Below are 7,846 nucleotides of genomic sequence, written 5' to 3' on the forward strand. Positions count from 1 at the left end.
TAACCCCTCATCTAATCTGCTTGCTATTCCCTCACTCCCCTGGCATCACCAGCTCCCTCTCGTGTCTTATTTGTCCACTCTCCCTTAGGATGTAAGCTCTTATGAGCAGGGCCCCTCTTCCCCCGTGTCTCCATACCTGTTCTTCTGCTCTGTCCTTACGCCTTATGGCTGTCCCGGAGTTACTGAAGCATTGGTACTTTGTGTTCATCGTTCTGTACTGTTTAACCCTGTATGGTCTACTGTTTGTACTATGTACGGCGCTGCGGAAACCTTGTGGCGCCCAACAAATAAATGATAATAATAATAATAATAATAAAAGAATCAGAGCACAGCAACAAATCGTCCACATATTGAATTAGAACAGACCCATTGTGGGGTTCAAAGGATTGCAAATAGTCATATAAGGCTTGGGAGAAAATACTGGGGCTGTCAATGAACCCCTGGGGTAGTCTGGTCCATGTGTATTGCACTCCTCGGTAGGAGAATGCAAAAAGGTATTGGCAGTCAGGGTGAAGAGGGACTGAGAAGAAAGCAGAACATAGGTCAATGACAGTAAAGTGACTAGCAGACGGTGGAATCTGCATGAGGATGACAGCTGGATTCGGCACTACGGGGAATTGGCTCTCAACAACTTTATTAATTCCCCTTAAGTCCTGGACTAATCTATAGCCCCTCCCCCCACTCTTCTTCACAGGGAAAATGGGACTATTTGCTGTACTGGCTGTACTAATTAAAATCCCTTGTTGTAACAGCCTTTCAATAACAGGATATACCCCTAGTTCCACCTCCGGTTTTAATGGATACTGTGGGATTTTTGGAGCTATCCTACCACTTTTTAGATTGACCGTGACAGGGGCTACGTTTGCCATCAGTCCAGTGTCCTGTCCATCTCTGGTCCATAGTGAACCTGGTATTTCCAGCAACATCCCCTTTACTTGAGATTGACTGTGTTCTATAACAGTAGAGTGTAACATTAACCTTTGAGGGGTGTCCAATATGTCCTGTACCTCATGTGCGACCTTCTCGGGTATATCTAGGAACACACCATCTGAAGTACAGTATATGACACATCCCATTTTACATAACAAGTCTCTCCCTAGCAAGTTAGTAGGAGCCGCCGCAGCCAAGAGAAACGAATGCTTGGTATGCAGGGGCCCGATAGTAACTTTAGCAGGTTTAGTTAGAGGATAATGTAACACTCTTCCCGTTACCCCCATAGCTGGAATAAGTTTACTGGTCACCTGTAGATTAAAAGGAGAGGTTATCACAGATCTGGCCGCCCCTGTATCTACAAGAAAAGTTTGTTTTCTACCAGCTATGTCAACTATCATTGTTGGTTCTTCTCTCTGACTCTCAGTTAACCTCACTGGCTGTAGACTACAGGTATGACCTGACCCCTAGCGCTGACTATTGCTTTCCCGCGCAGCATTTGCTGCTGTAACATGCGCGGGCAGGTGTGAGTCTTCTAGTCTATGTGAATCCCTCCTTGGAGGATATCTATGTGACCCTTCATTAGGATTATATCTTCCCTTTGTACAATCTTTTCTCATATGCCCTTCTTCTTTGCAATTATAACATCTCAACATTCTGCTTTTCTGGTTATGTGGGTTATATGATGGTGGTCGTGTATGCATTCCCTCTAATGCTTGTATACTCACCGTCATCAACTTGTCACTCTTTTCTTCCATTTTTCTAAAAATATTTTTGTCGTGTTCCACAGCAATCTCTCTAAGAGAATCTACTGTGCTGCCCCTCCAACTAGGGGTTGAGGTTTGTACTCTCATCTTTAAATTTTCTCTGAGGCCATCCATTAATACTCCTACAGCTACCTCTCTGTGATGTGGGTCTTCAGCTATGTTGGATATCCCAGTGAACCATGTTATTGATGCAAGAGCTCTGCCAAAATAGTCCGCTGCAGTTTCACTATCCTTTTGTTTTATGGTGAAAATCTTACTCCAATTTACTACTACTGGAAAATAGATGGCTAAGTGTTTTACAATTTGTTCTATATTTTCTTGGTTAATTTCATCAGTCAAGGTGTCATCTTCGTTCAACAAACAATCTCTAATAAATTTTTGCATGTCAGTATGGGGAGGAAGACACACCCTCAACACTACACGCCAATCCTTATTGGTTGGTTCGTGTGCATTTCCTGGTTTCAAAAGTCACTACCGGATCTTCTGTTTCAAGATTTAGAACGCTATCATTCCTAGTGATCACACTACTCTCACCTATCTCAGCCATTGCTCCTTTCCCATACTTACGCTGAACCTCTAGCATATTAACAGCATGAGCAATGGCTGAAATCACAGTGGGTTCATCTTCATCTTCTGATACATTTGTTTTGAACTGACTTAAAACAGGATATAACTTAGCAATTTTCCTTTTCTCAGTTTTAATAACGGCTGTACTTACCCCTCCCGCCACATAAGGTGGCGGGGGCACGCTTGCGCTGAGTTCGCCACGCCTCTCAACGGCTACTTCTGCCCTGCACGCGCTTTTCGCCATGCCTACTTCCACGGTGCATTCGCTGCTCTGCCACGTGTTACCTTCCATTTGCCACAATTTTAAACAATCATTATGTCTATTTCTCACTTTCGTTGACTTAATCAACCATACTTTATCTTTTACAGTATTTAGTACCTCTGCATTAAAACTCCCTATTGTTGGGAAAGGCCTATCACAATCTTTGGTCATCTTGACCCACGTGTCGCAATACGCAGTTGCGTATGCACCATATTTCTTACACATGAGAAATCTCGCTGAACCAATAGGACCTTCCTTAGGCAGTACCTTGGCCTTCTCTAGCGTTTGCTTAGCACCCATATTGAACATTAGGGTCCCAGAAATATCACAATATTCAACCACTAATTTTTAACACTACCGCTAGAGATATTTTACCGGCCTGTGGACGTATTTGCTACAAGCCGCGTCCACTCGCTTCCTCTCGTATTAAACAAGGACCCCTAATACAGAAATATCAATGCGGACTAAAGGGTTATCAGCTCCCTGATCACCCCTGACTCTCCAATAAAATCTGTTGAGTTTATTACGCTTGGCAGCATCCGGTAAAGTCAATTACCAGCCTTACCAACGTAATTCCTCTCTGTTACTCCCAAGTCACACTCACGGCTTTCCTTGCCGTGCGGTGCAATTGCAACGCTTATGTCACTCACCGGACTGTGAGTGCTACTTCTAAGGTAGCTAGGAACCGTGTCCGTCCATTATTATGAGGTACTGCGCATGTGCAGTCCCTTTTAACCTTCAGTTCTGTTCCTTTAACTTAATTGGCTGATCAGGCAACACTCCCTATATTAAGCACCTGTGGTCAATACCACGTTGCCTGGTCTTGGAGTCTCATTCCTCATGAGTCTCTGAAGGTGTTCCAGTGCCTGCTCGTGTGTTCAGCTTATGCTGATTCCTGTTTGCCGTTTGTGGTTTCCAGACCACTTCTATTCCTCGTGTTCCTAGCGACTCCAGCAGCTGATTCCTATCCGCTGCCTCCGTGTATCTACAGTTACAGATTACTGCAAACTCTCCTGTGTTTCATCGTGACTCCAGCAGCTGATTCCTATCCGCTGCCTCCGTATATCTACAGTTACAGATTACTGCAAACTCTCCTGTGTTTCATCGTGACTCCAGCAGCTGATTCCTATCCGCTGCCTCCGTATATCTACAGTTACAGATTACTTCAAACTCTCCTGTGTTTCATCGTGACTCCAGCAGCTGATTCCTATCCGCTGCCTCCGTGTATCTACAGTTACAGATTACTGCAAACTCTCCTGTGTTTCATCGTGACTCCAGCAGCTGATTCCTGTTCGCTACTTCAGCGTGTCTACAGAGTCTGCTCGTCTCAGCGCTCCAGTCTGCATTCTACCTGCCGTCAGCTGACCCGCTGCCTACTGTTTCTACAGTGTGTCCATTTGTGTCAACTTGCCTGTTGCATCGAGTCTACGCTCCTCGGCTTCCAGCTTTGCTACATCGCTTCAACTCTCCCGTGGTCTCCTGCTGTTCTATTCAATATACTACTGCTTCCTGAGTATTTGTCATCCTTGCTGGCCTACCTACAGTGCGCTGCACCTACCTGCCGCTTCCATTCTGCAAGGACTTCTCATCTCGTCTGTTCCCGGCCGCTCAGGTATCCCTGCAGCTATCTCTAACAGCCTGCTCATCTGAACCACGGTATGCATACTTCTCATTGACTGTGCTGGTGTATTGCATATCCATCTGGACTGAGTTGTTCTCCTCCGGAGTTTCCATCCTCTGAGACTATTGCTATTATTGACTGTGTTTCCTTTTGCTGGACTATTTGAGTGACTTTGTTTATCTGTGCAGTGCTGTTCATTCATTATTATCATTGTGTGCAGTTCAACGTGGGATCAAGTTCAGTGTACCCGTGTAGACTCTGCATAGCATTTATCTCCTCGTGTCCTTCCTCACATATATATTCAGTGGTACAACTTGCTAGAGGCAGACCACTGATTCCTGTTTCCCTGTGTCACCAGTTGCATATATCCTCTCACATAAGCAGTGGTACAACTTGCTACTCGCAGACCACTGACTTCCCCGTTACCTTCACCTGGATTCCATTCCTTCACTACAGACAGCGGTACAACTTGCTATACGCAGACCGCTGACTTCCACCTCCTTATTACTCCTGGACATTCTTCTCACTATAGCAGTGGTACAACTTGCCGTGCGCAGACCACTGACTACCCTCACGTGTCCTTGTCCATCCAGATCCTCGTGTTCAGTTACCTATTGTTTACCAGTGCTGCTAGTCATAGACTTTCTGAGCATTCTCTAACCATCTGCAGTTTCCAGTTCCATTATCACCCTGCCATCAGAGTATCATATACCAACTCTACTGCTCTGATAAGACCATCAGCGGGTGATACTGGGTAAAAACTCCTAGTGCCCGTGACAGCTTAAAGCTAATCTGTAAGCGATACGATTACCCTTGGGTGCACGTCGCGAAAACTTATTCAGTTTCCGCCCCCGGTATACCTGCCTTGTATACCGTACACCAGTTGGGCACCTGCCTCGTCAAACAGCAACTGACACTCTATTTTACAATAGATAAAACCTTAGTGTATTTAAAGTCAACAAATCACACAACATACACCTTTTCTGCGCAGAAAATAAAAGAATTCCCAACAATAGTAATAATGTCCCAGAGGTTTTCACAAGTGATTTATACTATGCATGTATAACTATCATAACTATTGTTTAACCACGTGGAAAATCTACCGGAAGTTCGCGTACGCACAGCCGGAAATACACATACGCTATGCAATGCAATACAGTTAAAACGCACAATGACAGTAGAAAGAAACAGTTTTCTTTTTTGTCCCTAGGTACTAGTTAGCGTGCCCTAGACAATGCAAAACGGACATTCGGTTTCACAACACAGAGTAAAATTCAGGTTTTGAACACATTGCGTTCTTACCCGTTTATGATGCGTCTCCACCCTTTGTTGCGGAACCGAAATCCGTTGGTCTTGCGTATCATCGGCAACGAAACCTCCAAAGCTGACGAGCCCCCAAATTGTTAAGTGCGTATTGTTGCTAACCAATAATGATTGTCGAACCTCGATTTGTGTTTCCAAAGCTGAAAGATTTATTCTCAAAAAGTAGCAGAATAATTCAAGCAAAATAATAATAAGTACAGCCGTTACTTATCGCAGGCTCTCTGGATCCAGTGTGCAGTCATTCAATCCTGAAGTCTGGGGACAAGATGTCTGAACACTAGATGTGAAGCTGCTGCTTATATGCACACAGAAATACAGTAATACAATGAAGATGGTATAGCTTGCTTCTATTGATCCAGGTTTCAGGAAGGTCCAAGGGTTTGTCAATCATTGGCTAGTTCATCCTAAGGAATCCAAAGGACGGGGTCATCTCTCCAGGGGGTATGCTCTGCTCTTCCCGCCAAGATTCCTTAGTCTTAAGTAGTTCATAATTCCCTATCATTCATAACTTGTGTATTCACTCTGCGATTCCTTCGCAGAGTGAACCAAACAGTAGCAAATGTTAAGAGATTTATTATGATACAACACATGATATGATTCCTTCAACCTGTTCCATATATTTCACTAATGTGCATATAACTTATATTATAACACATAAATACTACTATATTTCGACATAACTGACTGTGTTGCAACTACCATTAATGTGTACTATTTTACAAGTATGCGTGTTTGTGCGAATGTATGGTAAAAGACCAAATACTGTTGCTGCCACGTGTAGTAGATGTGTACGCCCTTCCACGCCGTAGCGTGCCCTTGTACGCTGTAGCGTACCGTGCACATCTTTTCAGACAAAGACAACCAAGTTTGCTCGATTTTAATTGAAATGACTTTATCCAATTTGCTGACTTCGACAATGGTAACTCTGATGCAAGTTAATTGTGATAGATTATTTTAAAGGGAGTGTCACGGTTCAAATACAAGTGCAGCTTAGGAGCCAGGATTGAGGTGAAAACACACGAAGTTTATTGCTGAATACTGAATATACAGGAATATGCAGGAATAAATACCGGGTAGATGGCTGATGAAGGTAAGTGGTCATTAGAGATAGGTGGTATTGCTGACAAATGGGATATTAGGAATAGTACCTGTCTCTTAGGGCTACTAACAAGGCTTGGTATGGAGGGGATCTGTGAAGCAAAAAACCTCAGAAGGGCATTAAATTGGGAAGGATGCCCCTCAAAGAAAGGTGATGGTTCAGACTTGGCACCTTCGGTAACAGATGGTTCGGACATGGCAGCAGGCCCGGACTGGGCGGCAGGCTTGGCTGCAGGCCCGGACTGGGCTACAGGCTTGGCAGGGACAGCACTGAGAGAAGCCTCTGGGCAGACACCACTGTGAGAAGCCTCGGGGCAGACAGCACTGTGAGAAGCCTCGGGACAGACAGCACTGTGAGAAGCCTCGGGGTAGGCAGCACTGTGAGAAGCCTCGGGGTAGGCAGCACTGTGAGAAGCCACGGGGCAGACAGCACTGTGAGAAGCCACAGAGCAGACAGCGCTGTGAGAAGCCTCAAAGCAGACAGCTCCAAGTGGTAACTCGGGCTGAACCGCATAGAGTGGCAACTCGGGCTGAACCGCATGGACAGGCAACTCGGGCTGAACCGCATGGACAGGCAACTCGGGCTGAACCGCATGGACAGGCAACTCGGGCTGAACCGCATAGACAGGCAACTCGGGCTGAACCGCATGGATAGGCAACTCGGGCTGAACCGCATAGACAGGCAACTCGGGCTGAACCGCATAGACAGGCAACTCGGGCCTAACCGCATAGACAGGCAACTCTTCTGGAGTAGACTGGAGGGACAGGACCCCCTCTGGAGCAGGCTTTGAGGGCAGCGCCCCCTCTGGAGCAGGCTTTAAGGGCAGCGCCCCCTCTGGAGCAGGCTGTAGCTCAGGAAGAGAGAGACAGCAGCCGAAGACTCGGAACTGGAGACAGCGGCCGAAGACTCGGAACTGGAGACAGCGGCCGAAGACTCGGAACTGGAGACAGCGGCTGAAGGCTCGGAACTGGAGACAGCGGCTGAAGACTCAGAACTGGGTAGGACAGTGGCAGGAGACTCGGGTGCAGAGGTAGTGGCAGCAGACTCCAGACCGGACACCATGGCAGCAGACTCAGGACCAAACACCGTAGCAGCACACTCAGGACCGGACACTGTGGCAGCAGACTCAGGACGGACACAGTGGCAGCAGACTCAGGACCGGATACAGTGGCAGCAGATTCAGGACCGGACACAGTGGCAGCAGACTCAGGACCGGATACAGTGGCAGCAGACTCAGGACCGGATACAGTGGCAGCAGACTCAGGACCGGACACCAT

Source organism: Mixophyes fleayi, chromosome 9 (assembly GCF_038048845.1).
Source record: "Mixophyes fleayi isolate aMixFle1 chromosome 9, aMixFle1.hap1, whole genome shotgun sequence".
NCBI lineage: Eukaryota > Metazoa > Chordata > Amphibia > Anura > Limnodynastidae > Mixophyes > Mixophyes fleayi.